Source organism: Neophocaena asiaeorientalis, unplaced genomic scaffold (assembly GCF_003031525.2).
Source record: "Neophocaena asiaeorientalis asiaeorientalis breed wild unplaced genomic scaffold, Neophocaena_asiaeorientalis_V1.1 scaffold296, whole genome shotgun sequence".
Taxonomy (NCBI): Eukaryota; Metazoa; Chordata; class Mammalia; order Artiodactyla; family Phocoenidae; genus Neophocaena; species Neophocaena asiaeorientalis.
Window position 1 is genome coordinate 740,152 of NW_020175084.1, and position 27,492 is coordinate 767,643.

General features: G+C 37.5%; 1 protein-coding gene across 1 annotated transcript in view; it reads right to left on the minus strand.

Moving 5' to 3' along the window:
• CPE (carboxypeptidase E) overlaps positions 1–27,486 on the minus strand; it is a 108,652-nt gene extending 81,166 nt beyond the window's left edge. Inside the window, exon 1 of the mRNA XM_024764204.1 lies at positions 27,453–27,486. The gene's annotated coding sequence lies outside the window, so the exon portion shown is untranslated. The remainder of the gene's footprint in view (positions 1–27,452) is intronic.
• Positions 27,487–27,492: the final 6 nt, after the last annotated feature.

Sequence of the window (27,492 nt, forward strand, 5' to 3'; positions counted from 1 at the left end):
CCCCTGCATCGGCAGGCGGGCCCCCCACCCCCGCGCCCCCAGAGAAGCCCCCAAACATATTAATTTGGAATTAATTTATAATAATGAAGTAATTACTGGAAAACTCATTTTTAGTGTTAATATTGCTACAAACAAAAAAATTGGCTTCCTGCCCTCCCAATCTGGCACTTCGTAAAGTCACTAAAATTCACTTCAAAATGCAAATATTATTCTAAGCAAATGACCAGCTGTCACTGTGGTCGTGTGAGGTCGTACTTTTTAAGCTCAATTTTATTTCTGGATGCATTTCTCTGAATTACTTTACTCCATAGATATATTTATATATATATACACACACACACACAAACACACACACACACACATATATATGTATATATACATATATGTCATCCAGGTTATTTTTGTCAAACATTTCTTTGGACAAATAGTATAAACCAGTTGATTTTTGTCAAACTACTATAACGATGGAGCCAGGCAGCCTTCAAGGGATCACTGTTCAGCCTGTTAATACACACACAATTTATGCAAGAAAAATATTCTTAGCTTCCTGACTGCATCACTTTTTATTTTTCTTACATAAAAACTATTCTTAGAAGCATAACAAATTTTGTTTTTCAATAAGAACATCTGGCTTTAAGTTGTATACAAATACACTCATTATTTAAATTCACCCTTCTTTAAAGCAGGTCATCCTATTCATTACAAGATTCTTTAAAATTTATAGCTTTGCTTGCATTTGTCATGAAAAAGCTTCCTTTGGAATAAAATAAATTTTATCCAAAGAGGCAGAACTATTTTCAAAATATGTTCATCTGACCAATTTGATACATGAAGCCTCTTCAAGGAGTAATTCCTCAAGTTATTTTAGGAAAACTGATGAAAGAGTAAAAACTTAAAATGTGAATTACATAGCTTTAAAAATTCTAAATCCTTCATGGATTTTATTTTGCTATTCTATTCCAGGAAAAATAAACAAATCTTTTGAGAAAATAATAAAGCTAAGACTTTTTTTTTTCCCAGTAAGCTATAAGCAAGCTCAGAAAATATTTCAAACTGAACATTCTTCTTGTCCATATTAAAAACAGTAGTCTCCAAGTGCTATTAATAATTTAACCTAGAATAGAATCATAAATATGCATAAATGGAAGATCACTTGCTCTATCCCAATACTCAGAAAGACCCTGGACTACACTTTTCCAGAGAGATAAACAGCTGGCCAATGTTCAGTATCTCTGGGCACGTCTATGCCAGAAGCTCTAAGGAAGACGAAGACAAGCTTCATTGTCGGCTTCCTGGACCCCTGGGCTGCCCTAGCTGCCGTCCTCTGTGTTCCCACAACATTATCTCATAATATGCATCATGCGCCATAATTATGTTAAGTCAGTTTCCCACACAAAAGTTTCCAAGCCATTTTAGTCATCCCTTTTTTATTTGAGAAAACAAGCTCTGAAAGGTTAAGTAACTGGCTTGAAGTCTCAAAAGTAGTAAGTGATAAAGCCGTAATTCAATTAAGAGCTATCTGATTACGAAGTCCCTCAGACTCTCCATTATAAGTTGTATGTCAATTAAATTTCAATTTAAAAAAAGAGAGAGAGAGAGCATGCTAAGAAGTTTGAGTTCGACCCAAGTACAAGCGGATCATTGGAAGGTTTTGAGCAGAGAAGCAGTATAGATTTGTGTTTGGGGGAAACCACTCTGCTACAGTGGGGTGAATGGGGATGGAGGGATGTGCTGATTGGAGGCTGGTAAGCCAGTGAGCAGCCTGGGGCATTAACCAAGCTACAGATGGAGGAGCAGTCTCCAGAACTTCCCTGATGTACCTCTTCAAATAGGGCACTTTCTGAATTTTTTATTTTTTCATATTTTTTAAATGTGAAGAAAAATACTTGCCCTGCCTGCTTCATGGGCCATCATTAAGGCTAAGACACCACACAGTCGGGGTGCTGACTGCATTGGACGGGGCCATGCGGTGCGTAGGAGCACCGACCCAGGAGTGAGAAAGTCTGGGTTCCAATCCTGTCTGCTCTGCCTTCTCTATGAAACTTTGGGCAAGTTATGTCACCTTTCTGTGCCTCGGTTTCCTAATATGTGAAATAGAGATAGTACTGGTACCTAATAAATTGTGTTTGTTGACAGGATTTAATGGAATAATGCCTGTTTTATTTATTGCCTTATCTCCAGCATCTAGAATTGTGCCTGGTATGTAGTAAGTGCTTATTAATGTTAATATTAAGTTGAAAATTATAAAGGATTATGTAATTGTAAGGGGTCACCATAACTATAAAATGCATTTATCATCTCCAATTTTCCCCACCAACAAACTGTACTAAAAAAATCCACAATCTTTGTTAACAGCACATCTGTTCTTTTAAACATAAAATGTAAGTTTACATCCTTCTCCTTTGCTTCTTCCTTAACTTTTCCATAATGTGCTTTATTCTTTCAAACAAAACCCCTTCTGTTGAATGCATTTGTTAACCATAAGTTTCAGGCTGGCTGGGGCCCAAATGCCCTCTAACATCACCTAAATCTGCTCTGCACATGAACAGACGCTGTTCCACCAGAAAAGCTGTTCCATGGACAGACGCTGTTCCACCAGAAGAGCTGTTTCTTGGGTGATGGCAGCCCCTTGCTGTGCCAAAAGTTATGAATGATTACAAAAAAGATGGTTCCGCTGTAGAAAGAAAGGGCTTTCATATCTGAAGAGAGGGATCATTCTCGTGGAGGAATTTAGAGATACTAAGACCCTACTGTTCCGCATACCCCTCTCCCCACTCTTTCGGGTAAAGAAGGGTTTTCTCCTCGAATCATCAGCAACAGGTGTAGTGCTTCATCCAGCAGGGCTAGAATCCACTGAACAATTCACCATATACTGTAATAAGAGCAAACTCTTCACTTTGAATAAAATTGAATTAATCACTTGATCATAAACAAAATGTGTTTGCCATGTACCCCTACCCCCTGACAGGCAGCTAGATGCCCATGAGAAAGCAGCTTCAATCACATCACAAGGTTTCCACTGCGTACCATAAAGAATTAGAATTCAAGCGGCCATACCTAAAAAAGAGGAAACCCTGGTTTCCCTCTTCATTCAATGGAGAATAAGGAGGGGAAGGTACATTCATTGATCAAGGCTGTTGTTGGCCATTCAGCAATTTCTATGGCACTGACTGACCAACTGTGTTCAATGTCAAGTGGATTCTACCAGATGGTTGACTGTGAGCCCCAGAATGAGATAAACTCAATGAAACAAGGGATTATAGGAAGTTGAGGGGAAAGAGCAGGAAGGAGTTAGGAGGAGGGGAGAGAGGGAAAGGAGGAAAGGGAGGGAGAAAGAGGAAAAGGAAGAGAAAATGGGAAAGATGAGGGAGGGAAAAAGTTGACAAAGAAAGGCCATTCTTAAATAAACAAGTACTGACGGCACCTCTCTTATTTGACTAAAAAAACTCCCTAATAATACTTCTTTGTTTTAATAATTTCTCTTCACAGACGAGAAAAAGGGCAGGAGTATTTCCTCCAGAGAAGAAAAAGGCCAACTCTCAGAAACAATGAGCTAGATTATTACCTTAAGTAATAGTGCGGTCAAGATCCCTTACGGTAATGCTGAAATAATCACTTCCCTATTTCCTTCAGGTCTGAAAGACAGTAATGCCCTCCATTCATACTCTCTCTGGTCCTGGATTCATCTCCCCATGTAGTCCGGAAATCACCTTTGACATCCCCCAAACCAGGCTTCCTGCTGAACTGTTGTCTTTTAGCCTCAATCCGGTAGCATCCACAGAAAGGGATCCCCAACACACACACAGAAACCACGTACCTAAGGAGCAAAAGGTAGCACCATAAGCGAAAAGAAAAGAAATTTAGAGCAAGATTTTCTCATTATCTAAACTAATCCCAGGCTTTCAGTTAAGTCTTTAAAATATCTGTTAGTAAATTATTCCACCTTCCATTTGGGGAAAGGAACAAAAGTGAAGACAAATTTGGTCCAGTCCCCTTAGTTAATTTTTCTTTTTTTTTTTTAATAGCGGCAAACTTATAAAACCTCTGTCTCAACTCAAGTAGTACTGAGATTCTATTTCAGCACATTCTGGGATGACAAGAATCCATCCAAATGTATAATGAAAATAAATCTCCACTAATAGCTGGGTCTTTGGCAGCTGAGAGAGTTACTGGTCTCTTTCATTTACTCACCCAGCAAGGGTGTGAGTTCTACTTTGGGCACAGCTGTGAACGGGACCATTAATAGTCAGGCTGCATCAAAAAGGGATCAGTTCATAGCTCTGGGCGTCAATGATTATTTTTTGATGCTTATAAATTGAATTGTTCTTCTGAAATGGATTGCTCATACAGTTCAAGACTGATCCATTAAGATCTCTGATTTTTTTTAATTTATTAATTTAAAAGCCTTGTATGGTTGATAGAGGAGCAACCAGTACACAATCCTGAGATTCTGTAAATCCCATTAATACTGCTTCTGCAATGAATTTACAGAACTCAGCAATATGAAGGTTACTAGGTGAGCATAAAGTCTAAATAAACTATAGTGTAAAACAATAAAGACTGGCCCATTCATGTCTGCTGCAGGATGAGCGAGATCACCACAGTATTTCATAGCTTCTTAGAAAAGCATTGATACACTGCTATTTTTATATTTTCTTTATCGAGATTTCATTTGTACTTTGAAAGACTTAAAGCCAAAAAGAATCATCAAATTAAGTCCATTACTTATTTTTAGTCTCTCATACAAATGGCGTCAATTCACTGAACCCGACTGGGATAGAAGATTATAACCAGCCTCACTCACATTACTTTCCTGATTCAGATTCACAGTCCAGCTGCTCTCTCTGTACTTCTCCCATCAACCACTCCCCAACCACCACCCCCTCCACAATAAGCTTGCCCATGCACTCAACAGCTCAGCAGCTCTAGGCATATTTGTGACAAAACAAACATGAGAGTTCTGCTCCGTGATTTCACCAGCTGGAGGCAAAGGCTGAGGTGGTTTCTTTTTTAACTTTTTAAATTTGTATTGCAATATAGTTGATTGACAATGTTGTGTTAGTTTCAGGTGTAAAGTGATTCAGTTATACATATATATGTAAATACATGCATTCTTTTATTTACATTCCCTCCCATTATAGGTTATTACAAGATATTTAGTACAGTTCCTTATGCTATACAGTAGGTCCTTGTTGGTTATCTAATTTATATATAGTAGTGTGTATATTTTAATCCCAAACTCCTAATTTATCCTGCCCCCCCTTCCCTTTGGTAACCATAACTTTGTTTTCTATGTCTGTGAGTCTGTTTCTGTTTTATAAATAAGTTCATTTGTATCCTTTTTTTAGATTCCACATATAAGCAATATCACATGATATTTGTCTTTGTTTGGCTTACCTCACTTAGTATGATGAACTCTAGGTCCATCCATGTTGCTGCAAATGACATTATTTCATTCTTTTCTATGGCTGAGTAATATTCCATTGTACATATACACCACATCTTTTTATCTATTCATCTGTTGGTGGACATTTAGGTTGCTTCCATGCCTTGGCTATTGAAAACAGTGCTGCAATGAACATTGAGGTGCATGTATATTTTCAAATTACGGTTGTCTCTGGATATATGCCTAGGAGTGGGATTGCAGGACCAAGGAGGCAAGAAAATACAATGGAAGAAAGACAGTCTTTTCAATAAGTGGTGCTGGGAAAACTGGACAGCTACATGTAAAAGAATGAAATTAGAACATTCTCTAACACCATACACAAAAATAAACTCAGAATGGATTAAAGACCTAAATGTAAGACTGGATACTATAAAACTCCTAGAGGAAAACATAGGCAGAACACTCTTTGACGTAAATCGCAGCAATTATCTTTTTGGATCTGTCTCCTAGGGTAACAAAAATAAAAACAAAGATAAACAAATGGGACCTAATTAAACTTAAAAGCTTTTGCCCAGCGAAGGAAACCATAAACAAAACAAAAAGACAACCTATAGAATGGGAGAAAATATTTGCAAATGATACGACTGACAAGGGATTAATCTCCAAAATATACAAACAGCTCATATAGTTCCGTATCAAAAAAATAAAATAAAAATAACCCAAGGAAAAAATGGGCAGAAGATCTAAAAAGACATTTCTCCAAAGAAGACATACAGATGGCCAAGAGACACATGAAAAGATGCTCAACACTAATTATTAGAGAAATGCAAATCAATATTACAGTGAGGTATCACCTCACTCTGGTCACAATGGCCATCACTGAAAAGTCTACAAATAATAAGTGCTGGAGAGGGTGTGAAGAAAAAGGAACTCTTCTACACTCTTGGTGGGAATGTAAATTGGTACAGCCACTATGGAGAACAGTATAGAGGTTCGTTAAAAAACTAAAAATAGAGCTACCATATGATCCTGTTCTTCCCATTCTTGAGTTTACCCATAAATTAATCCATTCCCATAATGCCTCCTACAGAAACTTTTTCCAACTGTCTAACCAGAATTAATGTTTCCCTCCTCTGTGCCCTCTAGGCCCCTTTTATCTATATTGACTTTATATTATTTTCTCTCAAGTCTCCTTCCATCCCAACTGAAAGTTCTTTGAGTATCAAGAATCATACATAGCGGAATCATGACAGTGTCTTACAATGGCTCGCAAAGTGTGGTCCCTGGACCAGCAGCATCAGCATCCCTGGATACTTGTTACAAATGCAAAATGTCATGTCCCAAATCAGATCTACTGAATCAGAAACTCTAGAGGTAGGGCCCAGCAACCTATGTTTCAACAAGTTCTCTAAGTGCTTCTGATGCAGGGTCAAGTTTGAGAACCTCTGGTATATTTGAACAAGTCTGGGTTTTGGAAGCAGACAATCTAATTCCTACTGTACCACTGATGACGACATTAAGCAAGTCATTTGACATCTCTGAGTTGCCTCTCCTCATCTGTGAAATGGAGAGAATATTAAACAATGCCTGACATTTAATAAGACCTCAGTAAATACTACTGCCTTTATATTTTGTATCTTCAAAACTGGTGTCTAGTCAACACTGTGAAAATACTTTGCCCTCCATACTTACTTACTTAATTGAATGAAATGAACTGAATGGAATGAGAAAAATGGACACAATCCCCGGGAACCAAATGGTAATGTACCTACAAGCAACACCACTGAAAGATACAGGTAATGCATAAGGAGGAAAGTCACATAAAACACCAATGAGGTAATATGCCAGGTCAGTAATCTTGACTGCTTTGTCTCAAAATGACCCTCCTATAATCTCAAATTCCTGCCATATCTTTGCCACAATAAGAATTCCATTCTCTGTTAGAGATAAATATCCCATCAATCTCCCAAATTCTGTAATACTCACTGGGAATAAGTTATGGTACCCACATAAACTTTATACTATAGCAGTTATTTGCTAAATAACTCCTTTCAGTTGGAAATAGCTAACTTTCCTCCCATATTGTAGTCTGGGATTTAGAAAAGTTTGACCTCACAGAATTATCCCTGATATCTGGGGAAACCAATAAAACCCATTCATGACAGCTGAAAATACTGTGGGGGAAGGTTATTTTAAGAGAATAATTTTCAGTAACTGGTGCTGAGATAACTGGATATCCACATGCAGAAGAAGGAAGCTGGACCCCTATCTTACACCATATATAAGTTACCTCAAAATGAATCAAAGACCTAAGTAAAAAAGTGAAAACTATAAAATTCTTAGAAGAAAACATAGGTGTAAATCTTTGTGACCTTGGATTAGGCAACAGTTTCTTAGATGTAACACCAAGAATACAAGGAACAAAAGATAAAATAGATAAATTGGACTACATCAAAATTAAAGACATTTGTGCTTCAAACACCATCAAGAACAGAGAATCCACAGGAGTAAAAGTTTCCAAATCACATGTCTGAGAACAGACTTGATTCCAAAATATATAAAGAACTCTTACTACTTAACACTAAAAAGACAAATAGCCTAATCAAAAATGGGCAAAAGATTTGAAAAGGCATTTCTCCAAAGAAGATATAACTATGGCCTATAAGTACATGAAAAGATGCTCAACATCATTAGCCATTACAGAAATGCAAATCAAATAACAATGAGATACCACTTCACACCTAGTAGAATGGCCATGTCAAAATGACAGAAAATAACAAGGTCAATAGGATGTGGAAAAATTGGAACCTTCATATATTGATGGTAAGAATGTAAAATGGTGCAGCCACTTTGGAAAACAGTCAGGTATTTCCTAAACATGTTAAGCTAAATGTTACAATGTGACCTAGCAATTTCACTGCTAGGAATATACCTAAAAGAAATGAAAACATATGTCCACACAAAAACTTGTACATGAATGTTCATAGTGGCATTGTTCATAATCATCAAGAAGTGGAAAACAATCCAAATGTCTATCAAGGTGAACGGATAAATAAATTGTGGAATATTCATATAAAGAAATATTATTTGGCAATAAAAATGAATTAAGCACTGATACATGCTACAACATGGATGAATCTTAAAAACGTTATGCTAAATTAAAGAAGCCAGTTAACAAAAGACACATATTGTATGATTCCATGTATATGAAATACCTAGAACAGGCAAATCTATATAGACAAAAGGTAGATTAGTAATTGCCGAGGGCTGGAAGAAATAGGGAAATGGAGAATGATTGCTAATGGATACAGGGTTCCTCGTTAGGGAGATGAAAATGCTCTCAAATTGACTGTGGTGATGGCTGCACAGCACTGTGAATACACTGAAACCAATGAATTTCATCCTTTAATGTGTGAATTGTTTGGTGTGTGATATCTATCTCAATAAATAAAATTTATTGTAATAAATATACTGTAATAAAATAATAATAAAACAGCAAGGCTTTTTGGCCATTAAAATAAAAGAAGCAAGGTTTAGGATACAGCTTGAGAACAGTATGACTGAAATCTCAGGGAAAAAAACTGTGACGTCAGTTCAATTATATTCTTCTTGATTACAGTGTGTCAAAGGGAATTTTTTAAAAAGATGAAAATGAGATTAAAAATGTGAATTACAAGGGGCTGGTGACTTCATATTTTTATGTCATTAGCAACCAGAAAATACATCTCCCAAGGCATATACTGTCATTTAAATCTTGCTCAAAAATTAAACCATTGTCACATTAATAGTAATGGCAAGATTTTGGAGCTGGGGCCCTAGTGATTGCCTATTTCAACTCCCAGTTTCTACAAAAATAAACTTCTCTACCATTTTTTATACCATTCCACATTACTTCCCCTCTAGTATGCAAACATTAGTTTTTACTTAATGCAATTCTAATAAGTTGTCTTCTGGAACATGTGTTTCATGGCCTCAAGTATGCAGATTTATTTTTATCTTAATTTTCTCACACTGTCTTCTTTTCAAGCTTTGCTCATTTGAATCTTTGTTGTTTTGGTAGGTGGTGATGGTTTTCTTTGTGATATACATACATCATATCCATTCACCCTTCAGCTTTTTCCTTTTAATATCTTGTCTAGATAGTTATACAGAACTACAAAAGAATCAAGTAGCAACCTAAAAACTCTTCATAATCACCATTCATTTTTAGTTCTTTCCCAGTGCTGGACTTCTTAAACCTGAGCTCAAATTTGGTGTGTCTACACTTCAGTTCAAGACCATCTCCCAGTATTTGTTTCAAATCTTGAAAAGAGGAGGAAGTCTGACAATTTACATTCCAGATTTCAAAGCAATAATTATTCCAAAGAAAAAGAAAAGCTTTTACAAGTACTTTAAAGACATAGGTAGTTTTCTCCTTTCCATTTTTCAACTTGCCAAATTTATTAGATTTCCATATTGAATCGTTCCTCCTCTTCAGTAGAGATAAATCTTTCTGTGATATATTTTAAAGTCTATATCTTAACTCACATGGTAACATGTAACAGGCCAGAATCACTTGAGGTACAAATATCCTCCAAAAGTGAATTATGTAACAGGAGAAGTCTCTGTAACTGTAAGAATAATAAAGACATCACAACTGGAAACAGTCATTTACAAAAGTCATGCAAGATATGAAGAGGCAAATTAACACCTAAGTAAACAGTGGGTGAATCCGGCTGAAGACATTTTCCATCATTATTACACATTCTCCTTCTCTCTCACACATATAGTGGCTCAAAAAAATCATGATATCTTGATCTATAATGAAGTTTTACTAAATCTTTAATAAATATATCAATGAAGTTATCGTCTTCTGAAAAACTGATACGAAAAAAAGTAATCTACAGATTTATCACCTTCCCCTACCTATCTTTTCCTCTTTATCCCACTGTCACCACCCTCTTCTAAGTCCTCATCAAATTATGCCACTATTATTTCAACAGCCTCCTGGCCCTCTTCCCTGTCCCAACTTTTAATACATCTGGCTTGATAATAAAATAACTAAGTTTAGTAAAACACCACTTTTCATAGAGCCACCCCTATACTTAAAAGCTTACAGATGCCCCTATTATCCACCATTGTCTCTAAGCTTCTTTGTCCAGCTTTCAGGGTCTCATATATTGCGGTAACACTCAGTCTTTTCAAAAATATTTTGTGTTCCCGCAACCATGGACCCTCCTCCACTCAGATAGGTAGGTGTTCTACATTTCATCAAGGTGGGATATATGGTAGGAGAATAAGGTTTGGGGAATAATAACAGTCCCCATTATTTACTAAAGATTATCATGTGCCATGAATGACATAAGGCACATTACATGTGCTATCTCATTCTCTCCCTACATAAATGTGTGTGTGAGAGGTTTCCTGATTTTACAGAATGAACATTGAGCCACATAGAGATTAAATATCTTCTTCAAGGTTTCTAAGCAACTAAATGGCACAGCTGGCAACCTATGTCTGTCTTATTCCAATACTCAAATTCTTGCCCACATGTTGAATTTCACTTACAGCGAAACTGTCCGCTGGGCAGATGAATATGCAAATCTGAAGTTCAAGAAGAGAAACTAGAGTGATATTTTGCAGTTATTGTCTTATGGTTAGCTGTACCTATCTCTATGAATGAGCTTGTCCACAGAGAGGGAGTATAATAAAAAGAGAAAAAACAGGAACAGAATTCTGAGCAAAAGGGGAGCTCGGAAAATACTGAGAAGATGTGAGGAGAACTAGGAGAGTTACCCAGCACAAGTCAGAGAAAAGGAATTTCAAGTCACAGTTAAGGAGCATGATCAACCCACAAAGCAAAAAAAATTAAGTAAGGTCAAGTAAGGTAAAGATTGAAAACCACTCACTGGAATTGTTGGTTAAGAGCTAGGGTGACTCAGAACTTATCATCCAAACCTGAACAGCTTTCAAAGTGAAAGAGCGTTCTATTAGCAAATATCCCGGGACCATGGAATATTGTCCCATGCAAACCAGGACACATGGACACCCTGTAAAGAGGTCACCTGTGCCCTTCATACAAACAGTTTCAATAGAGAGATGCAGTGCAAGCCACACTGCTGTGCGTTCAGAATGAATGTGCGATGAAAAGGTAGACAGAGAGAGACTAGTCTTTCAAGAACTTTGGTTTGATTGATGGGTAACAAAAAGGTTACTGTTGGAGGGGAACCCGCCCCCGACTTCCTCCTTCTTCCTTTGTCTGGCTCCTTCCTCTCAACTCTACTGAAACTGCTTCCCCAAATGGCAACAGTGATTTCCAACCAGCTCAGGCAGAGACTAAGTGTCCTCTGCTTCAACCACTTCCACAGCATCTGCATTGTCCTACGCCGCTAGCCCTTGAAACTCTCTCTTGCCGTGATTTTGAGGCACTGAATTTTATCAATTGTCCCTATCTCTCTGACTACTCTCTGCTCTCATCTACCTCTCCTAACCTTAAAATCATCAATATATCCTAAGTTTCTGCCCTGAGACACCTTCTCTCTTTTTATTCTCTCTCCCTCGAGGTCTCATCCACTATCACCACTTTCACCTTCACCAGTCACACAAATGAGTCTGAAATCTTTTCCTCTGTCCTCAAAACTTTCTCCTAAAATGAAGATCCTCATTTCAAACGAAGGACCATACATCTCTCTCCAGTAGTTGGCCCACAGCACATCACCAAACCTGTCAAAACTGCACATTACCTTCTTTGTAAACCAGCAATCTGTACGTTTTCTTTTCTACAAATTGCCACACAGATGACATCTAAACCCTCAGCCTGGTAGTCAAGGTATGGTTAGAGCCTACCTGTTAAGATTTTGCTTCTACTACACATGCAGTAAGCTCTAGACACAAAGTGTTCTGTCAGTATTCACTGCACACTATGTGGGAACCCACTCTTAGAGAGGTGGGGATTATAACTTTAATGAATGCTACTTCTTCTTCTAGAATTCTCCCTTCATCTTACACTGGCTAAGATTCTGGCCAATCGGGCCCCACTTCTTCCACAGGGACTTCTTGGTATCCTTACTGAATGTCCCACGCCATTCTTTAATCTCAAACTCAACTTTGTATTTCTATGGCACTGCAAGTCCTTAAGACATATTCTGTCTTGATTATCGTAACATGTACATAACATGTACATTATCCTCCCTACTATATTGGAAGCTCCTTAAAATTAGGGTATGTCTCTTAATAGATATACAACAGCTATTTATTATTTAGAATGGATAGCTGTCATTTGTGTAATAGATGCACTTGACACCTTTTCATTCCTTACTTGAAAATCCATTATGTTTATCACCCTCAAATACAAAAGAAAAACTGACATATTAAGCATCCTTAGTAATCATTATTTTGAAAAATATATCTCTAACTATATAGTTTATGGACATGCAATGTGAGAGAACATTTTATTGAATGGGTCCATTTTTAGGTACATCAAAAATAATGTGACCACGTAAAGGTGTATATTTAAACAATTAAATTTGTATAACATAAGCAAGCTCAAAAGTAAAGCCCTTTAATTCCTAGTGTCATAGCCTAGAATTATGAATTACTAATTGGCTATAATAGGCAGTGATTTGAAGTAGAACTTCTTAGTCACTGATTAGTTAAAACAATGAACACCAGCAAAACCTATTTTTAACACCTCAGTGTGTGTCACCCGGTATTCTTTGTCCAACAGAACTGTACCTTTAAATACAGCTAATGCCAGATGGTCTCCTCAATAACAAAACAGCAGGAGGCAACATATTAATGCTACTCAACAAGCAAGTCTGCAGACACTCAACCAATGAAATTAGTCTTCAGTTGCTAAGCCTTTCTGTCACCATGGCAACACCTAGTTCAGAAAAAATATTGGATTTTCAAGATAAATGGGCCACCCGTCTTAAAACTCCAGTATCCTCCAAGCTTATGATCAGATACTTCAGCTAAAAGAACTGCCTAGATCTTCTCATCTCAAAACAGGTCTACGTATGAAAAGCCATTTGCCCTTCTATTTAAAAATATTTATGTACATTCAGTTTCTAACTTTATTGACTTCCTAGATAAACACACTCCATTTAAAGGGGTGTGTGTATGTGCATATACTTGCAGGCTAACAGTTCTAAATATAATGACAAATGTTACTGTCTTAGAAATTTTTCACCAGTACATACTCTTATCAGTCTGTTATTATATCTGACTCAAGAGAATAATCAAAAAAATAATGTGGAAAGACCAGAATGACATTCGTATCGTTACCTAAGATACCTAATATGAATGTTCAAAGTAACAATTAAATCTTACTTTTAATACAGCCTCATTTTTAAGTTGAAATGATCATTTTCCCCAAGGGAGATGATCTTGTTTTACCTCATGAAAATGCAGGGTATCTGAAATAATGTTTGGAAATATATTGTAGAATCAAGATATGATGGGGGGGTGGAAAGGAGGCTTACTTTGGAAGCAAGGAGACAGGGTATCGTAGAACATGGCAGCAGCTCCCACTCAAATCACATGGTACAAAGAATTCTCCAAAAAGGAAAGGGAGAAAGGCAAGAAGAAAGGAGACAATTCAGAAGAAGGAAAGGGGATGAAGCAAATGGTATCTGATGCACTGATTTTTTGTATTTATTTAACAATGTAGCTATATATAAATATATTTTTCGTATCTTGGTTTTGCCACTTATAAGCCCATGATCTCTCAGGTAAGGGAACAAATCACTTATCTCTCTGTGCTTCAGCTTCCTAATTTATAGAATGGGGTTAATAATAGTATCAACTCCATAGGGGTTGAGGATTAGATGAGTTAAACCTTTAAACAGTACTTGACAAATACTAAGCATTATTTAAGTATGAGGGAGAAAAAGTATACTCGTTTTATTTTCACAACATTTAAATACGCTTGTTTAGCCTTTCTATTTCATGGTTAAACTTTATTTTCTACCTTACTCATACTTGTGTGTGTGTGTGTGTGTGTGTGTGTGTGTGTGTGTGTTAGGTCTTCGTTTCTGTGCGAGGGCTTTCTCTAGTTGCGGCGAGCGGGGGCCACTCTTCATCGCGGTGCGCGGGCCTCTCACTATCGCGGCCTCTCTTGTTGCAGAGCACAGGCTCCAGACGCGCAGGCTCAGTAGTTGTGGCTCACGGGCCTAGTAGCTCCGCGGCATGTGGGATCTTCCAAGACCAGGACTCAAATCCGTGTCCCCTGCATTGGCAGGCAGATTCTCAACCACTGAGCCACCAGGGAAGCCCTTGAACAATAATTTAAGGAGGCACTTTATTCCAGGTATAGTTCCTATACATATTTATTCTTTTAATATAGGCTGTTTGTTAGATATGTAATATATCAATAATTCTTATACCATAGTAATGTTTTATAAAGGATTCACAAATATGGAAAGGAAGTTCTTTAAGAAACTGTATGCTGATTGTTGGTTTGGAAAAATTCTGAACAAATACGTAATCCTCTTTAGCACAAATAACTTCTTTAACATTAAAATTTAATGCAGACACATGAACAGGTCAACATGAGCACTATTTTCCTGAAAGGAAACCTCACCCAATTTAAGTTATTTATACTCCATGCCCCTAATCTCCAACATATAATTCATTCTGCTTGGCGCACACGAACCTCGAATTGGCTTACAAACCATAACCTAAAGGCTCTCTCCCAGTGTTTACATTCTCCTGGGATCAGGATTCCAATTTGGAATACACAACTCAGGAATGTGGGATTTCACTGTAAATGGTCAGTGAGATGGGGGATGTCTGGCTGACATTCCAAAAAAATTGCCTTTATGTCTTCTAGGAAGCACTATGGTATAGTATATATCTGATCTTTATTAATAAGGTTAATAAGTTCTTGTTTTGTAACTTCTCTGTAACTGTCCTTCCTTGGACAACCTCTGGTTTTGCCAATCTTGAAGCAAGATTAAGTATTTCATCCCATCTCCCAAAGCAATCTACCACACAAAGCATCACAGAGCATAGAAGATTCTGTGACGTCACCATTCAACATGTCTGTTATCCCCAAAGTTCTTGTAAGCCACCAGCCATTAAGTCTTTTTCTCCCTCTGACTGTCCACCCAGCCTCTGAAAATACGCCTCTTCTTTTTATTCAATATTTTTATGTATTTAAACTGAGTAAGTTTAGCCCATTCCTGAGCCCTGAAGGCCCAGACCTCAAAAGAGTTCATCAGAACAGCCTTTCAACAAAAGCTTGTTTCTTCCTTGAGAGAGGATTCTACTGCCAAGAAAAATAATATTTTCTGTATATACTTACAGTATACTAAAGTGATTTACTTCAATCCTTTCTGGATTTTTTTGCCACTCAACATACTCTCCCGCCACCCAGGCCCGGTCCCTCCACCTGGAAACACCCATACCCATTACAGCACATAGGTCAGGAAACTGCTCTAAGAAATTGAAAACACACTGATAAGTTACATTCCTGTACACTCCCTCACAGACTTCAGTCCACGTAAATAATTCATGACCCTCAAGGGCCACAGAAGTTATGTTTATCCCCCATCTGTATACATTGCTGTGAGGAATATTCTGAAAAGAATGCCCAACTTCCTGTATCAGGAAATGGGTTCTAGCCTCCTCCGAGGCTACACAAGCTCGAGCAGGTTGTTTAAAATCTCTCTGAAACAATTTATTCATCTATAAAAGTGTTCCTTCCAGCTAGGAAAAAAAAACTATAATTCAATGTTCACAGTTCTATGTAACATTAATGAAAACTGGGCTTAACACAAAGAGTGATTCAAAATAAATTTACCCTAATCAAAAATGTATACTTGGAAATTTTAAATAATAAACATTTCTGCATAGTGAATTTTTCTCCCAAAAGCATCCAACAAACTACATGGTCATATGTAAGTGTTAGACAAGAGCAGCTAGATGAATGCTCTGGAGTGGCTGCAGGGCATGGATGCAGCTATGGGCTGCATCCTCCTTCAATAACTCAGACTATAGCACTTTCTTGCTGTGGTTCTTATTTTTGTTAAATACAGTTTTTGAAATGCATAATCAAAACAGAACATGAATTGAGCAGTATATAACTGCTGGAAATTGACCTAATAAAATCAAAATTACTTGACATCTTTTTACTCCATGCCTTCAAGAGAGTGTTCAATAACAGCTACCTAGAGGGGAAAAGGAATTGTAATCAGCTATTGCCTATTACAATATACATTATATGCTTCATATCATTATATGATATATATAGCCATATCATTATATATATATATACACATATATATCTATCATAATCTCCATCCCAAATAGTTTTACCCTCATGATGAGGGAAATCAACCCTAAAGGACAACACCCTAAAAACTATATTCTAACAAGGTGGAAATTTCACATGTTAATGGAATGTAATTATCTGTCACAGTACTTACTGAATATTGGTATGTCACCGCTATGGGGGATAGTGGAGAAAAAGACACAAGAAGCGTGAATGATCTTACACTGGCATAGAATGAAGTCCTCTCTTCTACTTTCCAGATGTGGTTCATCCTTTAAGACCTACTCAAGTCCCCACCTCCTTCTGAAAGCCCTCCTTTGATGATCTCTCTCAACTTCCTGTGGAAATTGAATTAATATCTTCATCTTAAGTACTCTGTAAAATACTGTCGTTTGTTGCTCCTTTTGTAAGTATCTCTTCAATTTGCAAAATGTCACTAATATAGCAGGTACTTGGCAACTCTTGTGAAGTACATTTGAACTACAAATATAATAACACACACAGTAATGAAAGATGTACTTCGTTCTGACCTGCAGTACTCAAGAGTTTGATTTCTAAATGTGAACTGATTTAAAAGCATTTCTATCTGGTGTTTCCAAATGTCTAGTGAATGAATGACTTTAGTTTTCTTGGTGATTTGTCCAATTAGGGTGATTTATACGGGCAAGTTGTTAGTAGCGTCTAAAAATAATAAAGTGTTACTACCTTGGTCTGGGAACTGAGGACATCATGGAAAATGTGGTATGGGCTATAAAGGAGAGCCTTCTTGGCCTCTTGGAAATGCTGGTAGGGGTATGAATGTTTTGCTTATGCTACTGTCTTTACAGAGGCTATAAACACTTTACCTTTATTCTATAAGTTTGGGGAAAATACCAGCCAGTCTCACCCTCTGTACATTCATTTCAGAAACACATTCTCATTCATTCCCTCTCCCTGCGCACACAGGTCATAGAATTACCGCTGCCAGCGATTCAGCTTCAATGTTAAAATAACAACAGCAACAATACAAGTTTTAAAACTATTCAGGAAAAATGCTTGATGTTCCTAAAAGTTACATGTCACTTTTAAAAATACAGTTTGTGCAAACTGAAGTAGAGTCCAAAGAGAAGGGGAAATGGTTTATTAGAACAATACCAGGTGCCCCCAACTCCCATCTATCCAGGAATTTGAATCAACTATGAAAAACACACCCAAAAAACTAGAAATAATGGAAAAGAGGTCTCAAAAATATTAAAAACACTTATCACATAGTTCATGGCTTTTACCACTCATGCAGAGCCTAGCATTGTACTCAACATACAGCCCCCCATGTAGACACTGAAGTGAAATTAATATACTCTGTCAACAAAGTTTCTCCAGGCCAGTCCACAGGTACCAGTGAAGAGCAAATTAGGCACTAACGTGGGTTTGAGAGATACAGTAAGATTGTGTATAACTCACACATATGAACCAATCCCCTGTAGATGAGGGATGACTACACAGACTTAACCAAAATGTGCATATTTCAAGACTCACAAGATTCTCCAAAACATAAATAACAGCATAATAACACCATAAATATCAGCAATTTATGTAACTTTTCAGAAGGAATTAAGATCATTGTGACAAGATCTTTAAAAAACAAGAAAATCCACATTTCTAATTTTTCTTTTAAATACTTTTCAACAATAGGCAGACTCTTCCTGCATCTTTAAGTCCCCATAAAGGTAAATATTATCTAATCCCTCACCTGTGATAGGCATGAAAAAGCTGTTCATTTAGGACTAAACGAGGTTGTTTATGGGGAACCATCGAGTAAATGGCTGACAAATGAGCCAACACATGTCCCAGTGGGTTCATGACCCACATTTATCAGATGAAAGCCTCCCAGCTGATACCCAGACAATGACCCTTTCTTATTCTAATACCCACAGAAAAGGGGGAAGCAGAGGGGTACGGGGGAGAAGAACAGGCAGGGCCACATTCATCTGTTAGGGTCTCCAAACCCGCCTCAGTGGGTACCCAGTCAGAATCCTCGTGAAAGTAAAGGCAAATTTGGCCAAATATTTAAAATCCTGGTGGAATATCTGACCATACTTAAAGAAGGCAACAAGAGCCCAAGAAAACTTCCTGAAAGAAAAAAACTTTTGAGAAATGATTTTTTCCATATAAGCCACTTAGATAAAAGAGAAAATTCTTCAATTCCTGATAAAAGCTATAGAAAGAAGTAAAAACAATTAAATTGAAGGGGATTTTATAGATGCAAGTGAAATTTAAAATACTGTAAAATGACAGCTCCACTCATGATTATCCTGCTGTCAAGACTTAGACAAAACCTACCTGTCTATACAGTATTTCAGTCCATGTGTCAATATAGCATTAGTCACTATACATCTATAAAATATTCACATGAGAAATATCCACCTATATTTTATATTGCTTTAACATCTTCCAAAAACTGAATGTGACTCCAGAAAATACATTTAGCAAGCAATTTCTCTCTAAATATTTTGCTGTATAGGTTCTGCTGATTACGTAGAGTTAGTGCTGTTTCCAAAAGTACATTAACTTAATTCCCATGACGCTGATTATGTGCAGAATCTGGCCTGACATTTACTGAGTTCCCACAATGAATAACACTGGTTTTCTCCAATAAAATTTTAAAAAATTATGCTGAACAATGTCACGACTTGAGACAAATGGAACTATTTCAATAGATCTGTTGTACTTTAAAATCAGATGTCCGACACCACACCTAAAACACAAAAAGGGCAAAAGACATTTTATTTTGCAAATGTCTAACATTCCCAGTAGTTTCACCTACAGATACTGTCTTTATATCTGCTACATCAAGAATAGTATAGGGAACTATTTGACCCTTACATCTATATGCAGCATATATTCTGTAGAATCAAGGGATATGTCCACTGGTTATAAAACACGTCAGTTAAGCTCAACATGCGAAAGAGTGAATCCAAGACCAGTACCCAAATACACATTTCAATATGCAAAGGAACTGCTTAAAAGGGTGACCAGCAGATAGAGTAAAATAGCATATACAGAGTGGGCATTTGTTAACTATTCCCTAAATTAAATTGACAGTACTAGCTATACTGACAAAAGCCTACAGCTTCTTTTCCTCTTGGAAAGTCAATTTTAGCTTAGAATGATACACAGCAATTTTTATAAAGGTTATGAGAAAAGGTTGTTTTAAAAATTACCCCTTGGCTAGGAAAATAAAAATAACAGTATTCAGAACATTGGTCAGGGATGTGATGGTCCAACCTGTATATTCAAGTTTTCCTACCCTGAACTCATGGTCAAAGCTTATGATTTGTACAAGTTGCTGAACTGAGCTCTAGAAACAAGATATTTCTTGGGGAAAAATTACAGAATGGCAGTGAAGGAAGATTTTCTGGTTTTGAATACTTTAGGCTATGCAGGAAGGGAAATTGTGTAGGCCCATTCTGGTGGCATCACTTTGGGATCTGAACATCTGAGTAGCTGCCTGCATGTGCAAATACATGAGATAATTGTTGCTTTTCCCAATTACCTTGACATGAATCACCACAGCAAGGGATTTTTTTAGAACCTGGATTTAAGTTAAAGGTCCCATTTAAAAAAGAAGTAATCTGTATCCACTTTTTAAATAAACAGCTTCTGTTTGAACTCAAACACCTTTAAAGTGAATGGCATTATTATTATTGAACTATGATGCTCAGAGTGATTTCATAGTAAACAGATTTCTATTAAAAAAACAAAATATTTACCGGTAGTAGAAAGTTGTTTCAGGGTTTATTATCATAATTAACTTATTTATTTTTGTTTAAGAATCAACTTTGTAATTCTCTACATGAGCCACCTTAAAAGTTACTACGTAGGGACAGTTAAAGTTGTAGGTAAAGCATTGGAACATAGTAAGAGGTACTGGCAACACAGTCTCTTCTCTGAGGCCACATTGTATTAGAAAGAGCTGGCTGCTGGAAGGCCTACAAAACACCACATCCTGAATTTCAAAAGAAACATTTGCAGAGCAATGGACTGGCAGCAATTCCTGCAATTAATGAGATGGGAAGGAAAGAGCAAATTTAAACATGTCTCAAATTTGAGCTCATTTGACCCATCAGCTAACTTTCAGATAAATCTCCTCCTCTTCAGCGTTTTCAAGTGCATGATTTGAATGCCATTTTCATGAGGGAAGGAAAGTTAAAACCTGGAGATGTATGGCTTCTATGTGTAAAACAGCCATACTAAGGAATCAGAATAGATATCTTAAAAGCCAAAAATTTTACTAAGTGAATTTTTACTAATTATCTTCAGAACTTTTATTTAACGCTTAAAAAGCAGCTTAACTTTCTATCAATAAAATGTCTCAAGAGGAAAGAAGCCAAGAGGAAACGAGCCTCATACTACTTCACTTACAATAAACACACTCGAAAAGACGTGCTGTAGATGGATTTCTCCATTATGCAAAACCGGATGAATCACAACAAAATATAAGTGTTCACATAAGGAACTTCGATCCTTTCTTGATATCATGCTTCTGGCATGCTAACATGTATTAACTCAACACCGAACTTCAACACAGCTTTGTTTTCTGATGCCCATTCTTGCCTGTTTGAGAAATTTCAATTATTCCACAAACATTCACTGAGTGGCTGCTATGTCCTAAGCATAGAACTAGACATTTGGGATAAAGAAATGCGCAAAATACAACTCCTGACCACAAGGATCTCACAGCTTACTGGGGGAACACGTATACCAACAACAGAAAATGCCATAATAGAGACAATAATAATTGTTGACATACTTACTTAAGAGCTTTACATTTACTACTTCATTTAATCATCACATTATTGTCATTTTGTAGGTGACAAATCTGGGGCTTTGAGAGAAGTTAAGTGACTTGCCCAAGAACATTGAGTTTAAAATAGGAAGCCCTGATCTAAACTCAGGTCCCCTGACATTGAAGCATATACTGTAAACCTTGATGCTACCTCACCTCTCTTCAAAGAACTGTGGAAACACAAAAAGACCCCAGTAGGGGTAAGGAAATTAGGGAGGGGTGAGAAAGGAGGTTTCGAAGATCTTTCACTTACATTGAGTCAGTAAAAGAATAAAGTAGTCAGGACCTGAGCAGTTTTATTATAAATTCTTCAGAAAAATAAGTTAGTTTGCCAAAGTAAATGCTGGAATTGCCCTAGATTTGTTTAGCTACCTGAAGATATAGGTCATCAAATAACGATGAACACTTACACTGTTTCCATTGAATGAAGCAAAATAAGATGTCAAGCTGAAGCAAAGCAGGAATGTCCTACATTTTAAAAATCGATAGAAGACAAACGTTTGTGAACGAGGAAACATTGACGATGAGAGGGTAGAAGTCCATCAGGGCCGCCTGCCGGGCTTGTGCAGATGGGCTTCCACTGGAACAGGTAAGCATCCAAGGTCTCCTGTGATGACACACCAAGGAGGCCCCTCCCAATGATGAAAGCCAATGGAGCACACTCCAGACCAACTTCCAGTTGGGAAGAAACATTTTAACAAATTACCCCATGTTCTTAATAACTAGATGAAAGCAACTTCATTAAATTCTTTTCTATACTACTTTGGCCTCACAGCAGCCCTGTGAGGTTTGAGTTTTTAAAGTATTCCTATTTTATAGACAAGAAAAGGAGGTACACAGAAGTTAAAAGCATGAAGCTACGTAACAATAAAACAATGGTAATGCATTTGTCACTTTAATCTTTCCAATCGAAAGCATCTGTCCTATGCCTCGTTGCCTCAAAAATCATGTTCTCAATTCAATAAGCATAACTTAAGAGCTTACTCTACATAAATCAATAAGTCAGCTGTTTATGGGCAAAAAAATGGAAAACATATATGCTCCCCACCCCAAGGAACTCCCTATTTGAGTGTCTCTGCTACAGAACTACCAAATCAATCCTTCAAAATATGATAATGAATAATAATGAGCTAGTGCTGTGCTTCTCTAACTAGTGCAATACCAGGTACAAAATAAGCTCCTTGGGGGATAAAAGGGAGTTCCATGCTGAAAAAGATTGGAAAATACTGTACAGCAAACATCTAAGTTGGAGGTTTGAAACATACATTAGCATATTAAAGGCTCTGATAAGTCTTGCAATATATAAACCTGTTTATCTTTGTTTACTTAATCCTTCTCAAACCAAGCTGAACTAATGTTCCATCGAATACACTTTGGGAAAAGCTGGTTTATGTATCACCGCTTCTTACTGGAGCTGTTTTTGTATTTGTCAAAAATATCTTTCCCAAAGAACGGTAAAGGTGGGTGGGTATTGGAATATCCTCTGTGCTACACAGTGAGGGAGATGCGGGCAGATGATTCCTTTGCCACCTCTCAAATCAGTTTCCATAGAAAGACACTTATTTTGTCTGAGTACAGGATATAATGTTAGGGGCCAGCTCAATTTCCTCTCTTCCTTTAGCCAATCACAAGTCAATCAAGTACATTATTTCTGGCAAGAGCTACATTGACTCACTTGGGTCTAAAAATAACTCTTGACCACATGTGGTATATCTAGATCCTTCTCCAGAATCTAATGTCAATATTCACCAGTTGTAAGGTGCTACTCAGTTGTAATCATTGCCCACTAATTCACACTAATCTGGTATTAAAAGAGGCCATACGAAATAACCAAAACCCCACTTTTTTTTTTTTTTTGAGTTGTATAGAAATTTTGCCAGCATTTAGTGTTGCTCACGATATTTGGCAAATGCACACTGGCATTCATACACTTTAAATGTGAACATATTTGGGGAGGAACAAGTCCAAAATAATCATTCCAGCCTTTGAGAGAGGAAAATCTATGCCCTAAAGAATGTTTCTAAGATAACATTTTAGCTATAAATCAGATTTTTCTCCCCAAGAGCAATCTTAAACTACACGTGAAAGAATTAGTGTTTTAAACAAACTAATCTTAACTCACGTTTAACCCTAGGAGGAGTGGTCTGGGAATACAGATTCTATTGCTTAGACATAAATTAAGAAAGGCTTCTTTTATGAGTACTGCAATAATTGCTATGCATGCCTAGGAGCACATATATTTGGGTTTGAGAACATGAGTCCCTATGTGTAGAAACATTTTAAATGTATAAAATATAAGCAAACAGAAAGAAAAACGGGAAACATGATCAGGCTTGGCAGGTATCACACCTCATGGGAACATACCCAAGAGCAGAGACTCAATCTTAGCCAAGGCTCCATCCCAGCCCCATGTCTGGTGTCCAGATTCATGATGTGTGAGGAGATGAGACTGGGGCCAAGACCACGCGCAGTTCTTCTGAGAATGGCTGAGACCCACCACCCTCCTCCAGTAGATTTGTGCAGGCCTCCAAAGTGATCAAAATGAAAACTGAGACCCAACGTCCAGCTGGTCAGGAATCAAGCAGACAGAATAGGTATGGATATTCCTCCCTGACCAATTCCAAATAGAATTTTCTTTCCCTTTTGATGAATTCAAATGTGGAATATCTGAGAGAATTGATCACTTTCAGGAGATCAGTTCAAATTCAGCCCATGGCCTGGTACCAAACAAGTCCAATGATCACTTTTTTCTGCTCAGGAAGGGAGCTGGTGGGATCCAGGAACTCCCTCTGTCCATAATCTGCAAATCTAACCACATCAACTTCTACCACAGGGAAAGACTTGATGTATATGTTGTTTTGTTTGGGGAGAGTTTTTCTATTATGATAAATACTTAGACGTTAGCTCTATTTTTTTAAAGTTCAGAAAAAGAATTTAGACTAAGAGGACTAACAAACCTGACACTTCTCTCTTGTTGGAGGATAAAATGAATACGGGCAACTTGATCAAAGTTTTAGTCAAGTAAATGAACTTGTTAAGCTAAATATTATTTCTGAATAGCATCATCAGAAACATTATTTTAACCTTCCCCAAAACACTTATAATGTGAAAACAGTGAAGACAGTTGCCCTCTTTCAAAAGCAGGGGCTCTGTTAAAACATACATCTATATGAGCTACACTGGAATTGGTAAATTTCACTAATCTGTACATTCCTGCCTTCTTGTCATCTATTCTTCAATAACCAAATGCCCTGACCTAAGGTTCGCAGCCTCCTTTCTCTGGGCCCCCCACTCCCTTCTTGCAGCACTGACCACCTTGACACTGTCCTCCAACCTCCCAATTCTCAATCCCCCACAGGGCAAGGTCCATCCTGTGTATCACTGCACAGCCCATACGACTTGCCTCATCTACAGTGTGTGCGTGGTTCAAAACACACTGATTGCATCCATTTCTATCTCAAAATAAGTATGGAAATTCCCTTCTCATTTCTTAAAATATTTTAATCTAAAAACGAATATGAAGGCCATTTAAGAATGGTGAATACTTTCCTTCATTCAAAACTTCCTAAAAAGTTAATCCCCACAAGTGCTATCAAACTCATATACTGATCAGATCTCTGCATTCACTAATGTTAAAAACAAGACAATAGGCCCCAAATGGAGTCACTTATGCTAAGTCCCACATCACCAAACTGAAACTTAATTACAGTTTTGGCTCTCCCAGAAATGGAACCTTAAACCAGTCAATCAGGAACCCTGTGATCAGCACAAGTGAGGTAATCAAGGACCCCTGCCATTCCCTAAAAGAAAGTAATCTTGTGATAACCAACCCATCTTTTGCCTAGTGTAACCTCCTTGTTCCTGCTCCCTTCTGCCTATAAAAGTCTTTCATTTTGTACAGATCTTAGAACACCTTTCTATCTGCTAGACTGAATGACGTTTAATTCATGAATCACTGAATAAAGTCAATAAGACCTTTAAAATTTACCCAGTTGAATTTTTTTTAACACTAGTTCCCTGAAGATTTCCAACCTGCTCAGCTCCTCTAAAAAGGTGGTGGAAGGGGAAATCACCTTGTAGTTTTTTAGTGTTTGCTCATAATAGTTTACTTCAACCTTTAAAAATACAATGGGTAGACATTTTGTATTCTATTTATTAATTAATACCATGAACTTAGTTTCCCTCATTTAACATGTAAACGCTTCTTTGTCCACCTTCTTAAAATGAATTTAATTGGTGTATTTTGTGTTTAAAAGGAATAAAACATTGAAGGCATTGTGTTATTCAGCAAATGACTGATTCATTTTTTCCCTAATGTGACCTGAGTGTCTGCTATGTGCCAGACCCGGCCTGGGTGCTGGAGATACAGCCCTACGTCATGGAGCCTGTAGTCTGAGAGGGATCTGCAGATCTTGACAGACTATACATTCCGGATATTTAAGCAAAAAAATTATGGTTTTCATTTTCAAAAGCATATCGCATTCTAACAGTAATATCGCTTTACAATTTTGTTTCTAAACTTGAAGCAAGACAACAAAAAGTTAACATTCGCTTTCATATAATCTCTTTAAAAAACAACAAAAAAAAAAAAAAAAAAAAAAAAAAAAAAACAACAAAATGTGAGGAGCAACCTACAACAGAATAACAAAAGGTTCTAATAAAGTAGGCAGGAGAATCACAAATATTTAGATTCTCTTTAAGCCTAGGATGTCTTGACTTTGATTATCTGAAATAACTGAAAATGAGTTGTCACATTTAAAATTTTTCTTTATCTTTAGATACAAACACGAAACTAATTTTCCAAATTTCCAATTCTACATGCTGAATCCTGCTAGAGAGCATTACTGAAAATGTTTTCTAGGATCTGATTTTAGGGTTTTGACTGCAAAATTACACATTTTTGTATACATTATTTGAAGATAAGAGATATTTCCCATTTGAAGATTTATTATTTATCAACCCATACTATTTCCATTTCAAGATCAAAGTGTCTCCATCGATCACCTATTTTCATTCCTTCTCAGTTTATAAATATCATTGTAAAACTATCCTGGCGCTACACTGAGAATTTTTACCTGTTTTCTTGCTTTCTTTGTCATTAAAAACAAAAAAACAAGCATCCCATGCTCATGTCATTAGCCCAGATAACTTCAACAGTACCTTTATGATCATAAGACCAGGCCTTAAGAGTTATATCATTTCCAAAAAGCAATGAAAAAGAAGCACCAAGAACATTTTTTAAAATACCTCTTTATTAATACCAAATGCATAACATTTAACATAAGTTAAAACGTGCCCTGACACACTCAGGAGGAAGATGCATAAGATGGCTATATGGAAACATCTGTTGGAATAAGATCCTGGTCACAAACTACTCATCTCCAAGGGCTATAGCAGAGAAAATGGAATATTCCTTTTTCCTTAGAAAAACTGTGTGCAGTTTCAAGATCGGAATGCCTGCCAGAGGCCACTTTCTCACCCTCTACCACCCAGTGTTGCCAAGATCCTTAACATTCCCTGAGTATCCCAGCAGCGCGTGTACCTAATGCGCACATACAGGTAGAGGCAGGTACGTAGAGTCATCAGCACCAATAAACTGGAAATTAGGAAACAAACGATAATTGACTTTTCTCATTTCCTCCAAGCTCCTGCCTTCTGCACCTTATCGTTCTACTCCTGTCTGCAAGGAAGGACGACCTCCTTGCAGAGGCCTCGAAGTTATTCCCTGCGGTCTTCGGTACAGCGAAGTGGGGGTGACAGCGGGTTTGCAGGCGCGCATATTTACTCGCTGCGCTCCTACCTCCATCCGCCGCAGCCCCTCGGGCCTGTGCTCACCCAAGGGGGGCCTCGAGGCTGGGGAGGGCGGCTGGCCGAGACTAGGTGACGGCAATCCCCATCGCCATCCCTCCCTCCACGTCCCATCTTCCACCCCGGGCGCCCCTCTCCCTCCTCCCCCACCGCCAGCCCACCCAGCGCGGCGCCCTTACCCGGCTCGTGGACGCCGGGGCTGTCGGACAGCTCGAGCAC